At 40.6% G+C, this 13,141-nt stretch overlaps 1 protein-coding gene across 7 annotated transcripts in view; it reads right to left on the bottom strand.

Moving 5' to 3' along the window:
* sulf1 (sulfatase 1) overlaps positions 1-13,141 on the bottom strand; it is a 161,087-nt gene that overhangs the window by 51,281 nt on the left and 96,665 nt on the right. For 6 of the 7 annotated variants that reach the window (XM_061921855.1, XM_061921858.1, XM_061921860.1 and 3 more), the window contains one exon: positions 10,924-11,080. The gene's annotated coding sequence lies outside the window, so the exon portion shown is untranslated. Of the gene's footprint in view, positions 1-10,923; positions 11,184-13,141 lie in introns of all 7 variants that reach the window. The other variant, XM_061921856.1, reaches the window with a different exon arrangement.

The raw sequence follows: 13,141 nt of genomic DNA, 5'->3' as shown, positions 1-13,141 counted from the left end.
CACTATTGTGGGACGTTTAAAGACTTACAATTATTAAAATTGTAAAATAACGGACCTTTAACAAAGCTGGCAACACTAAGTCAAGCTACGTTATATTGGTGGTGGGATTTTTTTTTGTCACTCCTGTGCACACAATACAAGCCTAAAGCAAGTACATTTGTGTTTGGACACCTCTTGAGTCATGAAGGAAAAGCATTAGCGATGAATAAAATACAACACATTTATAATTCTCCAGCCACTTCAGCAAAAGCCGCACTTCCATCACAAACAGTTAATCAGGCCGCAAGGAGCTCTGGAGATTCAGAGCAGGGAGTTGAACATGTAATGCTCTCACAGGTGGCTTCCTTGTCTTTACTGACATGTCAGATATAGCCTCAAAACAAATGATCGGCTCGAACCACAAAAATGTGCGGCGGCTAATTGTTTCAATGGATTTATGGTTAGGTAATAGTCGAGAAGAACGCCATTGACTGATTTCCCATGCATTCAGCAGCAAAAAGCACACTGCCAGTTCGATGAGACTCGATTACAATTTCTAAGCATGACTTGTAGCAATTCTGTGGGAAAAAGTGGCTAAAAATTACGTTAAACCAGTACATTTATAGCACAGGCACATAATTGAACGATGGACACACAAGTCATGTTAGAATGGTTGGAAAATGCATCATCTCCACTAATAGCTGAATTTCCCCCTGCAGTCACCAGTAAAGTCTTATCTTAATCACAGTATTCAAGTAAATGTCAGTCTGATTTAGTGTTATAATAACACTGTTCTTCTTACTTCAGGCCATTACCCATTATGGACTAACTCTTACAGCCACTCCACTGGCGGCCTGCCAGCCAAATCTGACATCAGACATTAAAACTTGGGAGCGACTAACATTTTTGCAGCGGATTCCTAAACACAGCATGTTGATAAATCTGTGATTCCCAAAAACAGCGCCGCACACATTCTTGAGCTGTGAGGGATCATCAGGTGTGCGGCGGGAAACTATTCCATTTCACTTAATTCGTCAGAATATTAATTACTTGAAATAAACAAATCATCCATCTATATCTATGCTTGCAACGTAAGGAGGACAAGCAGAAGCAAAAGCTCTTCCACTAGATGGCAGTAGGTAAAGTTAAGTAGTGTATCCACCTGTTGGCATTCATTCAACAGAATAAATCATATCACTTGGTAGTGTGCCATGAGATTTTATTAAATGTAAAAAATGTTCCAGAACTCATTAAAATGTTGAGAATCTGTGTTTAGTATTTTTGCATGCAGCATGTCCTTAAAACAGCAGTGTTCCTGTCATATAGAGGATTTGGACTTTTTTTTTTTGAATAGGTCCCCAAAAAGAGCAGTGTACCTGGTCATGTAGAGGATCTTTGACTAGTGCTTTCGCACTAGGTCCTAAAAAACACAGTGTTCCTGTCATACAGAGTATCATGTACTTGGGTTTTTTCCATAGGTCTTTAAAAAGAGCAGTGTTCCCTGTCATATGGAGCAGTGGTCCTCAAACTGTTTTCACCAAGTACCAACTCAGAAAATACTTGGCTCTCCAAGTACCACGATAATGGCCAACATAAAAATACAGTAGCGTAGTAGGCTTAAGTATTCATTAAAAACAAGACAGGTTTTATTTAACAAACATGTTTAATATTTTTGGCCACTGTAACATTACACAGAGTCTGAACAGTGACCATGCATCAAATTAGTCCAGTGTCTCAAATGTTTCGGCTCTATGTAAGCCTACTACAACCCGTAGAAACACCTTAATAAGATTGTGTTCCGTTTTTTAAAAGAGTCGGACTAACACACCTGGATAATGCTATAGGAAACCAGATCTCTCGAGGGGGTGTGCGTGCCGGTGAGTACCCTTTGTATCAAGCATGCACCAGTCTCTACGCGCGGGATAGAACTCGAAAGCAAATACCATTCAATAATAAGAGGAGACTGTTTATTTGCTTCACAAATGAAAAGAACAGAACATTTTGAAATGCATTGATGGTAGAAAAAAAAGGAATTATTATTATTTAAGAAGGTAGCTAAAGAAAATGCCGGCTTAACTAGGACTCACGGACAAAATAGACAAAATACGAATGAGATGAAAAATAATGAAGCAGGTACATTAAAGGTGAATAATAAAGCGTACATAAACCTCTTCACCTGCATTTGTTCAAGCCAACTGATTAACTTTCCGCACAACGGGCAAGATAGTCCAGACAAATAGCAACCTTCACCTGGATATCAGTCGGGGCACAAACGGTCTTTTTCCTTGGCTTTAAAAAATTTCCATCAATCTACAGAGCTTTTTGAAAGAACTTGGAGAAAAGTTTTGTTTCAGTTTTTGTCCGAAAATTCCTTCAAAAAAACTCTTCTGCCACCTTTCTTTGCATCCGACCCGATACATTCTTGGTAGTAGCGTCATGATCGTAGCGCAATCCAGGATCATTTATTGATACTGTCTGCTAATTAGCAATAGCATACCCATTAAAGATGTAATATTTGTAATCTGTGCAAGTATTACAGCGGACATCAGTTAAAACAAGTTGTTAGAATCCGCAACTCCTCAGGTCAACCAGACAAGTAATTCAGTTATCAACAATAAAATGAAATAATCGCTCCCCCCCCCAGTGTACGGGAAGCACATAGCGTGTGACCAATAGTCGCATTATCGCGTGCCCATGGACATTTGGACTTCACACGCAAGTGTGAAAATACAAAAAAACTAACTATTTGAAAAATCAGACTAATTTAGTGCATGGAAACATAGTGAGCGTGTTTAATTATAGGAAAATAAAACCTGTCCTTTATTCAAGTGACTCTTTGGCGTACCACCACAGTTTGAGAATCCCTGATATACAGTAGAGGATTTTGGACTAGCGTATATGCACTGGTCATAAAAAACAGAGGATGATGGTTTGGAAATTTGTCCTTAAAAACAGCAGTGCCCTCTCTCTCTTATGGAGGATCTTTGACTAGCGTTTTTGCAGGTCGTTAAAAACAACAGTGTTGTTTGTCATATAGAGGATCTCTGACTAGCGTTTTTGCACTTACAATTCAGTAGTACACCGCTCGAGAAACATTTTTTTGCGGCCATCTGCAGCAGATTAATGAACCACCAACCTATGGTAAAGAAAGACTTATCTAGAGCAGTCTTTAACCACAGGGTCAGGGCCCATTGTTGGGCCGCCGGCGCCCCCTAGATGGCTGCCATAAAATATCTATCTCAGCTGTGGTCTATATAGGTCGCAGTGGTACTCAGTTGTAGTACACTTTTCCACCAATTGTGGCAGTAATGACAATATCAAACAAAAAGGAGAAGTCTGAAGCTAAAGTCACAGAGAGGTTTTTTAAGCGCAAAAATTATTACTAAAGTGATGAAGTTGTATTTTAATTTGCACTTAAATTTCTATTGTCGGTTCATTTAAGAAACATGTACAAATAATAACAATTATTTATTGTTAATTTAGTTAGAATGTATTTATTTTAGCACTGCGTAATTGTATTCAAATGTCTTTAGGGCTACATAAGTAAACATTGATTGATTGATTGATTTTTGCAGTATATTTTATTAGTAATTATTTTTGTAATCAGCCTGACCTAAGCCCTGGTAATAATCGCTGTGTTTGACAAGGTTGCAAACTCTAAGTAGGTTAGACATATTATTGAATATGTTTAAAATCAATGGTACAGTTACTAATTCAGTGTTAATATTTGAGGGGGCCCTGATCCCTTTGTGGTGGAAAATTTGGGCCTCAAGGTCAAAAAGGTTAGGAACCCCTGAGGATCTTTGACAAGCATTTTAAGAGCATACAACAAAACTGCTAGTGCTGTTGTTATGTACGATCTTTGACTAGCAATTTTCAGTAGGTCCTTAGAAAAGGTTAGTGCTGATATCATGAAGAGAATCTTTGACAATGTCTTTAAAGGGGAACATTATCACCAGACCTATGTAAGCGTCAATATATACCTTGATGTTGCAGAAAAAAGATCATATGTTTTTTTAACCGATTTCCGAACTCTAAAAGGGTGAATTTGGCAATTTAAACGCCTTTCAATTGTTCGCCTGTCGGAGCAATGACCTTTCACCCGTGACGTCACATTGTGAAGCGAACCGCTATTTTCTCAAACACATTACACACATCATGTCAAATAAGCTTTGTTATTTTCCGTTTTTTTCGACTGTTTTCCGGTACATTGGAGACATCATGCCTCGTCGTCGTGTTGTCGGAGGGTGTAACAACACGAACAGAGACGGATTCAAGTTGCAACAGTGGTCAAAAGATTCGAAAAGTCAACGAAATCACAAAGGTGAGTTTTGTTGATGTTATTGACTTATGTGGAGTGCTAATCAGACATATTTGGTCACGGCATGACTGCAAGCTAATCGATGCTAAGATGCTATTTAGGCTAGCTGTATGTACATATTGCATCATTATGGCTCATTTGTAGGTATATATGCATCCAGCCTTTCCCTCTACCCACATTTAATGCCAAACAAACACATACCAATCGTTGGTTAGAAGGCGAGCGCCAAATTTGTCTGCGCTTCCTCCAGTGCCACTGTCTGTCGTAATATGGCTCAAAAGCTTCTGTTTCTTCTTTAATTTTGTTTTCGGTACCTGCCTCTACACTCCAACCATCCGTTTCAATACATGCATAATCTGTTGGATCGCTTATGGCGCTGAAATCCGAGTCTGAATCCGAGCTACTATGCTATACCTTTCTGTGCTATCCGCCATGTTTGTTTCTGGTGGCTTTACGCAGTGACATCACAGGACAACAGACGGGTGGATATAGCGATGGTGTAAATCAGGCACTTTGAAGCCGTTTTTCGGTATATTGCGTGATGGGTAAAATTTTGACAAAAACTTCATAAAATAAAATAAGCCACTAGGAACTGATTTTTATGGGTTTTAACCATTCAGAGATTGTGATAATGTTCCCCTTTAAATAAACAGTCATGTGCACCTGTTATATAGATGATCTTTGATTTGACTTGTGTTTTAACTGAACACTTAAGGACTATGTCTGTCATTTAGTGAGGGAAATATGTAAAGAAATGTGACATTATATATTAGAATTAAAAAATAATAGTGTGGGGACAAGTGTGGCCGTCCAGTTCTTCACTTTCCTAAAATGTGGTTCTGGACCAATTCATTGCACAACCCTTCCTTTCAGCAATCTATACAACTAATGTCAGTATTTGTTTAATATTTGGTAATCTCTCATGCGAGACATCTCACTAAACTCAACCCGCAGTTCAGTGGGCAAAGTGTGTGAAACACAAAACCCCCGAATATGTGGAGCATGTGTAGACATATTCTATGCAACACGGTGCACCAGAAGCAGTCTGCGTGACCCTGGACGCCATAAACAAATACGTCTCGGCAACTGCGGCGCACCAACGTGACACTGCTCATAAAAACGGATTTGTCCAATTGCACCTGTGCCAGTTCAGCATTCCCCTCTCTCCACACCCCATGGCCATTCATGGGGGGTATCATATCCCAGCATTACACAGACAGACATGTAACCTGTAATTTGTATACAGGGAGAGCTTGCTTTTCCATTGCCTCTGGCTCAGTGTGTGGTTTTACAAAGCATGTCGTAACAACATTTGTATTTTAATTGTCTGACAAAATAAAAGGCACATCTCTGTGCATTAATGGAATACGCTCAATAAGGACACTTAAAGGCCTACTGAAATGAGATTTTCTTACTTAAATGGGGATAGCAGGTCCATTCTATGTGTCATACTTGATCATTTCGCAATATTGCCATATTTTTGCTGAAAGGATTTAGTAGAGAACATCGACGATAAAGTTCGCAACTTTTGGTCGCTAACAGAAAAGCCCTGCCTTTACCAGAAGTCGCAGACGATGACGTCACCTGTTGATGGCTCCTCACATTGTGTTTAATGGGAGCCTCCAACAAAAAGAGCTATTCGGACCGAAAAAACGACAATTTCCCCAATAATTTGAACGAGGATGAAAGATTCTTGTTTGAAGATATTGATAGCGATGGACTAGGAAAAAAAAAATCAAGTTAAAAAAAAAACGCGATTGCATTGGGACGGATTCAGATGTTTTTAGACACATTTACTAGAATAATTCTGGGAAATTCCTTATCTTTCTATTGTGTTGCTAGTGTTTTAGTGAGTTTAATATTACCTGATAGTCGGAAGGGTGTCTGATGGAAGTCGACGGCAGCTGTACGGACGGCACAAGCTCAGCTGATCTCCGGTAAGAGGCGGCTTTTTACCACAATTTTCTCACCGAAAACTGCCGGTTGACAAGTGGTCGGGATCAATGTACGCTTGACCGCTCTGATCCATAGTAAAGTTTAACCTCCAGAAATTTTAAACAAGGAATCACCGTGTGTTTGTGTGGCTAAAGGCTAAAGCTTCCCAACTCCATCTTTCTACTTTGACTTCTCCATTATTAATTGAACAAATTGCAAAAGTTTCAGCAACACAGATGTCCAAAATACTGTGTAATTATGCGGTTAAAGCAGACGACTTTTAGCTGTGTGTGTGTGTGCACAGCGCTAATATTTCCTAACAGTCCATGACGTCACGCGTACGCGTCAGCATTCCGCAACGTTTTCAACAGGTCACTTTGCGTGAAATTTAAAATTGCAATTTAGTAAACTAAAAAGGCTGTATTGGCATGTGTTGCAATTTTAATATTTCATCATTGATATATAAACTATCACACTGCGTGGTCGGTACTAGTGGGTTTCAGTAGGCCTTTAACCCTCCTGAGGTGCCCCTGACATTGCACGAGAGCCTATGAATGCGGTCAAGAGATCCTCCCAACAACAAACGGAGGCTGCAGATAAAAAAACCTCTCAGCCAAACTTGCCGCAGGGCCATAGCTCAGGTAACATGTGACGCTGTCAGTCTACATGCCATGCCACTCAGGGAATCCTGCATCCACTCACAGATGAGCTCCATACTAGCGGTACATGGCCAAATTTGTTCAACACACACACACGCGCAAACATGCACACTGGAGGGGAGAGTGCTGGCAGAGTGTGAATGTGTTCACTCGCTGCAGGGGAGAAGTAAAGAAAAGGAGCAAGAGAGCTGAAACAAACGCATGCTAGCGTCTATTAGTCCGAGTTGTGGCGTGGGATGGATGGGGGGAAAAATTCATTCATTTACACTCCCTTCCTCTTTGAACCCTTTCTCCATCCATTCCCTTTGCTCCTGCCCTCCCACTCCATTATCTCCATTCTGGATAAAAGGAAAAGCCCCCCCAGTGGCCGCACTTCTCTCAATAAGAAAAAAAAAAATTCCGACAGGCTTGCTTAATTGTACGTGATACAGACAGAGTCCTTTCTCTTTCAAATCTAAAACAGATTGCTTCTCCCAGGGGAGGGGATTATTAGACCAGAGGGATGACAAAGCAGGGACAGTGCTGCCCGCTGGGGGGGGGGGGGGGGGGGGGGGGGGGGGGGGGGGTTGCAATGCGTGTGTGCGTATGTTTCTTTTGTGCACGTCACAAGATTACGTTAGCGGCCAGCACACGTGCCTTAAGGTTGAGCCTCCCATCACAGCAACTCCACTAGTGGGAATTTCTACATCGTTTTCCTTTCACACCCAACTTCGGACTTGCCTTTCATCTCTGCATCTTAGCCCCCGCATCCTGGTGCGGTCAAGGAATCCGTCATGCAGCGTCAAGGCAGAAGCAGCTAAGAAATGCCAATGACGGACGGACAGGATACCTTCCGGTGATGATGTTTACATGTCCTGACTTTGAGAGGCTGACTTAACACGTGGAGGGGGGCCCCTCCAAAATAGATCAATGCAGCATGTGGCATGTTTATGCCCTGGAGACATGCTCCAAAAGGCCATTTCCGAGCAATTAAGTAAACATAATGTAGTTTAAATGTTGCACTGATAAGACTTTAGAAACGTAATATTGTTCACCATTTTGTTTAATAAGGAAGAAATTTAGCTTTCGCCAAAAATTTGTGTTGACTTTTTTCGTCTCGGTTATCATATACGGCCAATCACCGCATTTTAAACTACTGAATTACCTTTACTCGCATCGAGTGCCCAAACCCAGAACCCCACACGTTGGTGACTCAGTCCCTCTTCTTTTTTTCCCCTAACTTAACAAGACTGCAAAATAATCCACCATTGGGCCCCCAAAAAAAGTTGAGTGACAGCACTTAGAAAAAGAAGGTGAGAAACACATTTCAATTCAAGAAAAAACTCGTGGCACAAAGTACAAAGGTGCGTCGTCCTCAATAAAAAGTAAAAGTAATGTTAAATGTTCATTTATTCATGTCACTCATCATGTATTCCACATTTTTCTGCATGTTAAAATATAATCATTTTGTTTATATTTTGGGTATCTGGAACACATTATTTGCATTGTTTCAAATGTGAAACATTGCTTGAGTTTTACGTTCGATTTGATTTGATTTTACCTGATATCTTAGTATATTGGCCAATAAAGAATTAATAGAGGGCCGCAAATTGGACTCCAGTGCCTAACCCTAACTAACCCCAACCCGATTTTTCCAAGTACTGAAAATAAGCACCTTTTTGTTTTGTAAAGAGTCTTCCTTGTATGCCGCTCCCAAAAATATTTTAAGCTAATACACACAAACCTGGCAATATATATAAATAGCTAAAGCGTGATGGCTCCAGCAGGAGGCAGACTTAAAGATAAGAGTGTTGCTGCTTTTTGCTTAGCATCAGAAACACATGCAGAACTCCATGTTGTACAATCATCCATTTCCACGCATTATTAACAAAAACAAGAAAGTTACGTCACCCTTAGAACCAGCGTCCTCTGCAATGGACATTTGTTTTTTTGTCCATTTATTTTGCAAAACACAAATGTCCACTGCAAAGAACACTGGTTCTAAGGGTGGTTCCAATGTATAAGCATACTTATCACTGATAAGAATCCACAAGTCAAGTCATCCACATTTGGAAGAATGGCTACCGGAATAAATGTTTGTCTTGGCAAGTACCTATTTATTTGCAACAGCTGTTCATGTTTGTAGCACACTGAAGCGCTTCCTGCAGGCCAAACATAATCACAGCTACTTTGCCGTGCAGTATAATACAACAACTGGCATGGCAAAAAAAAAAAAATCATGTTTTTCACAGTGACAACATGCTTGCAGCCGCAGTGATCACAGCATTTTGGAGGTTAAAGGCCTACTGAAACCCACTACTACCGACCACGCAGTCTGATAATTTATACATCAATGGTGAAATATTAACATTGCAACACATGCTAATACAGCCTTTTTAGTTTACTAAATTGCAATTTTAAATTTCCCGCGAGGTGTCGTGTTGAAAACGTCGTGGAAAGATGACTCGTATGATAACACATGCGTTTGACGTCTCGGGTTGTAGCGGACATTATCTTCCAGCCCGATCATAGCTATAAGTAGTCTGCTTTAATCACATAATTACACAGTATTCTGGACATCTGTGTTGCTGAATCTATTGCAATTTGTTCAATTAATAATGGAGGAGTCAAAGTAGAAAGATGGAGGTGGGAAGCTTTAGCCTTTAGCCACACAAACACTAGGTGTTTCCTTGTTCTAAATTCCCGAAGCCGAAGCTTTACTATGGATCAGAGCGGTCAAGCGAACATGGATTCCGACCAAATGTCAACTAGCAGTTTTCGGTGAGAAATTTGTGGTAAAAAGTTTGCTCTTACCGGCGACATCAGTGACATCAGCGGCGCTTCCAGCAGCGTGACTTGCCTCAAACACACTGGAGTCAACACACGTACACGTGGCCACACCCCTCCGACTTTAGGTACTATTTAATCTCACTAAAACACTAACACAATAGGCAGATAAGGGATTTGCCAGAATTATCATAGTAAATGTGTGTAATAACATCTGCAATCGCCTTTTTTTTTTTTTCCTAGTCCTTCAATCTCAAGATCTTCATCCACGAACCTTTCATCCTCGCTTAAATTAATGGGGAAATTGTCGCTTTCTCGGTCCGAATAGCTCTAGCTGCTGCTGGCTATGATTATAAACAATGTGAGGATATGAGGAGCCCTACAACTCGTGATGTCACGCGCACATCGTCTGCTACTTCCAGTAAAGGCAAGGCTTTTTTATTAGCGACCAAAAGTTGCTAACTTTATTGTCTATGTTCTCTACTAAATCCTTTCAGCAAAAATATGGCAATATCGCAAAATGATCAAGTATGACACATAGAATGGACCTGTTATTCCCGTTTAAATCCCTGTTTAAATAAGAAAATGTCATTTCAGTAGGCCTTTAAGTACTTCAAGTAGCAGGCAGGAAGTGTAGCTATGGCTGGTTTACCAGGGTCAACACAGGCTCACCCAGCAGCAGCTTTCACCTGCACTATGTCCCCTTTTACAGTTGCAAAATCTCCATCGGACACACACACACACACACACACACACACACACACACACACACACACACACACACACACACACACAGCCTGGAGCTGGAAATAAATACTATACATCATATTCTCGCTCCTGCTGGCAGGCTTCCCATCTGGAGTGACGTGTGCGTTCCCTGAGTTCTCTGACAGTTCATCCGGAAGGCAGCTCATCCATTTGGCTAACACCATGAGCCAGAGGCGCACTCTGGCTTAGATTTATGGAGGAAAACTAAAATAATGTTCTTTTTTTCCATTGATTTTACTGTTTTTTTTTTGTAATATTTGTTGCAAAATGTCAGGATATACAAACGCAATTCCGGTCGGAATGTCCTGCATTGCTTTCGGTTTGCCAGAAAATATGACATTAATGGAATGTGTTGTGCCTACTAATCCCTTGAGGAGGAATTTGCCACACAGGGAATTCCTGTCATCCAAGGGGAAACTATGAAGTCCTGTGCACATGAAGGCAACACTGCAAACACTACAAAGCACATAGAATGTTATCAGAATAGTAAAGTACCTGGCAGACAGCGTCCTGGCAAGGAATCCTGCGAGTGTTCCCTGCGTTCATGGAGGAGTTGAAGAGTCAAGAGGAGGTGGACCACACGGCTCCTGGAAGACAACCTCTCTCCTCTAATCCCCTCTCCGATGTGATGACACCCTCCGAACTCCACCATCTGTTGAAACACGTCCCGGAGCAGTCAGCACACCGCCGCCGTGTTGGGAGCCCCCCCACCGCCCGGCTGCCCAATCACAGGCCGGCAGCTGGGTGGCTCCTAGCTGCCAGGAGGCAGGGACAAGGACACAGTTCAGTGTAGACACACACACACACACACACACACACACACACACACACACACACTGGAAGCAAGAAAAGCCCTACTATTGGTAACCTGAGAGGGAGAAAGAGAGGGAAAAGTGGAAAAAGTAGGAATGGGAGGGAGTGCAAAGTGAGGGTGGTGTAAGAAGTAAAAGTAAAGAAAATGATGACGGAATTATTCACATTTTTCATAAATGTTGCTTATTGTGATGGAAGACGCAGTAAGGGCATTTTTACATGATATTGAAGACATGACAAAAAATGTCAGTTTCCGAAAAATTGCTTAAAAATATTACATATTAAATTCACCAATTTTACTGCAAGCGTTGAATGGGAAAAAGCAGCACCATCCAGTGGACACATAATGAATATATAAAGCCAGTAGTCCACATTGAAATCTTAACAGAAGGGTCTTGCATTAGTTCATGTCAAGAAAATGTGGCATCAAAATATGCAATTATTAAATTAAATAAAAATGTGGTGTTTGGCTTAGCTTTGCAATTTCAGGCTAATTCAAGGAACTTAAATATTATGGCTATGGTTTAAGTTTATTCCGAACATGGTGTACAATTACAATTTCAATTATCACAACTTTCAGTTTCTCTTTACGTCCAAAACGGAGTAGAAAGAAGAAGAGCTTACTTGATCCTTCCCATTTTCCATTTCATGGCAGTTACTAACAAATTGGATTCACTTCCTGCTCTAAATGTGTGCACAATTTAACTCCACAAATAATTTAAAAAAAAAGTTCTCACAAACAAAATAGATAAATACATTGTAATTCACATAGTGAGATGAATAGGATTTTTTTCGTTTTCAATAAGGTTCAAAATGTTTATCAGAATTCTACTTTGCACTTTTTTAAAAAACTTTTGTTTGAACAGTGTCTTAAACTGGACCATATTTATTGTTAATAGGATAAACCAGTGGTTCTCAACCTTGTTGGAGGTACCGAACCCCGTTAGTTTCATATGCACATTCACCGAACCCTTCTTGGTGAAAAATAAAATGTTTTTTTTTTTTTCAAATTCAAGACAAGTTTATGTGTTTTTGGTAACACTTTAGTATGGAGAACATATTCTAAGTAACAAAGACTTAATTTAGAGGTTGTTGGACACTAAGGGAACATTCTAAGTAACAAAGACTTATTTTGGAGTTATTTGGTTAGGGTTAGAGGGTTAGGGTTAGAGGGTTAGGGTTATCATGAGGCCATGCCGAATAAGGCATTAATAAGTACTTAATAATGACTAGTTAAGAGCAAATATGTTACTAATGTGCAAGTTAATGAGCAACCAATTAATGGTGAATATGTGCCCCATACTAAAGTGTTACCATGTTTTTTTACTGGTCACAAAATGAACCGTGTATGAACATCACCTTGTTCAAAGAATAAAACCGACACAGTGCATAAACTCACAACAAATTACACACCTGCAAATCAGTGTGACTTCTGCTGTTGCCGTATCCGTAATACGCCGATAGGTAGAAGTTTTTATTGACACGATGAATCGGGTGTGTTTTGACCTATGCCGAACCCCTGAGGCTGACTCACCGAACCCCTGGGGCTCGATCGAACCCAGGTTAAGAACCACTGGGATAAACTAATGTAATATATAATATACAATGTCTCCTGAATCCTCTTAAGGTTTCAAATGTTATGAATAGCACCAATATATTCATTATTTTACAAAAAGCAGCAATCAAATAGCCAAAATACCACAAACAGCCGGTGCAAACAGCCTCTTAGTATGTGGTCTGACTAATCAAAGTGCAAAGCAATAAAAGCCTGCGTTGGCTCCGCAGTGGGAATGCTGCTGGCACTAAACTGTTACATCTGCAGACAAGTGAGGCAGGAGAGCAGCAGCAGCACTCACACCTCCGTGCGATAAATCCTTATAGTCCCACGGTTGCATTCCTG

The sequence above is a fragment of the Nerophis ophidion genome, linkage group LG15, assembly GCF_033978795.1.
Source record: "Nerophis ophidion isolate RoL-2023_Sa linkage group LG15, RoL_Noph_v1.0, whole genome shotgun sequence".
NCBI classification, from domain to species: Eukaryota; Metazoa; Chordata; class Actinopteri; order Syngnathiformes; family Syngnathidae; genus Nerophis; species Nerophis ophidion.
The sequence above is the reverse complement of the archived record's forward strand: the minus strand, read 5'-3'. Positions and strand labels throughout refer to the sequence as shown.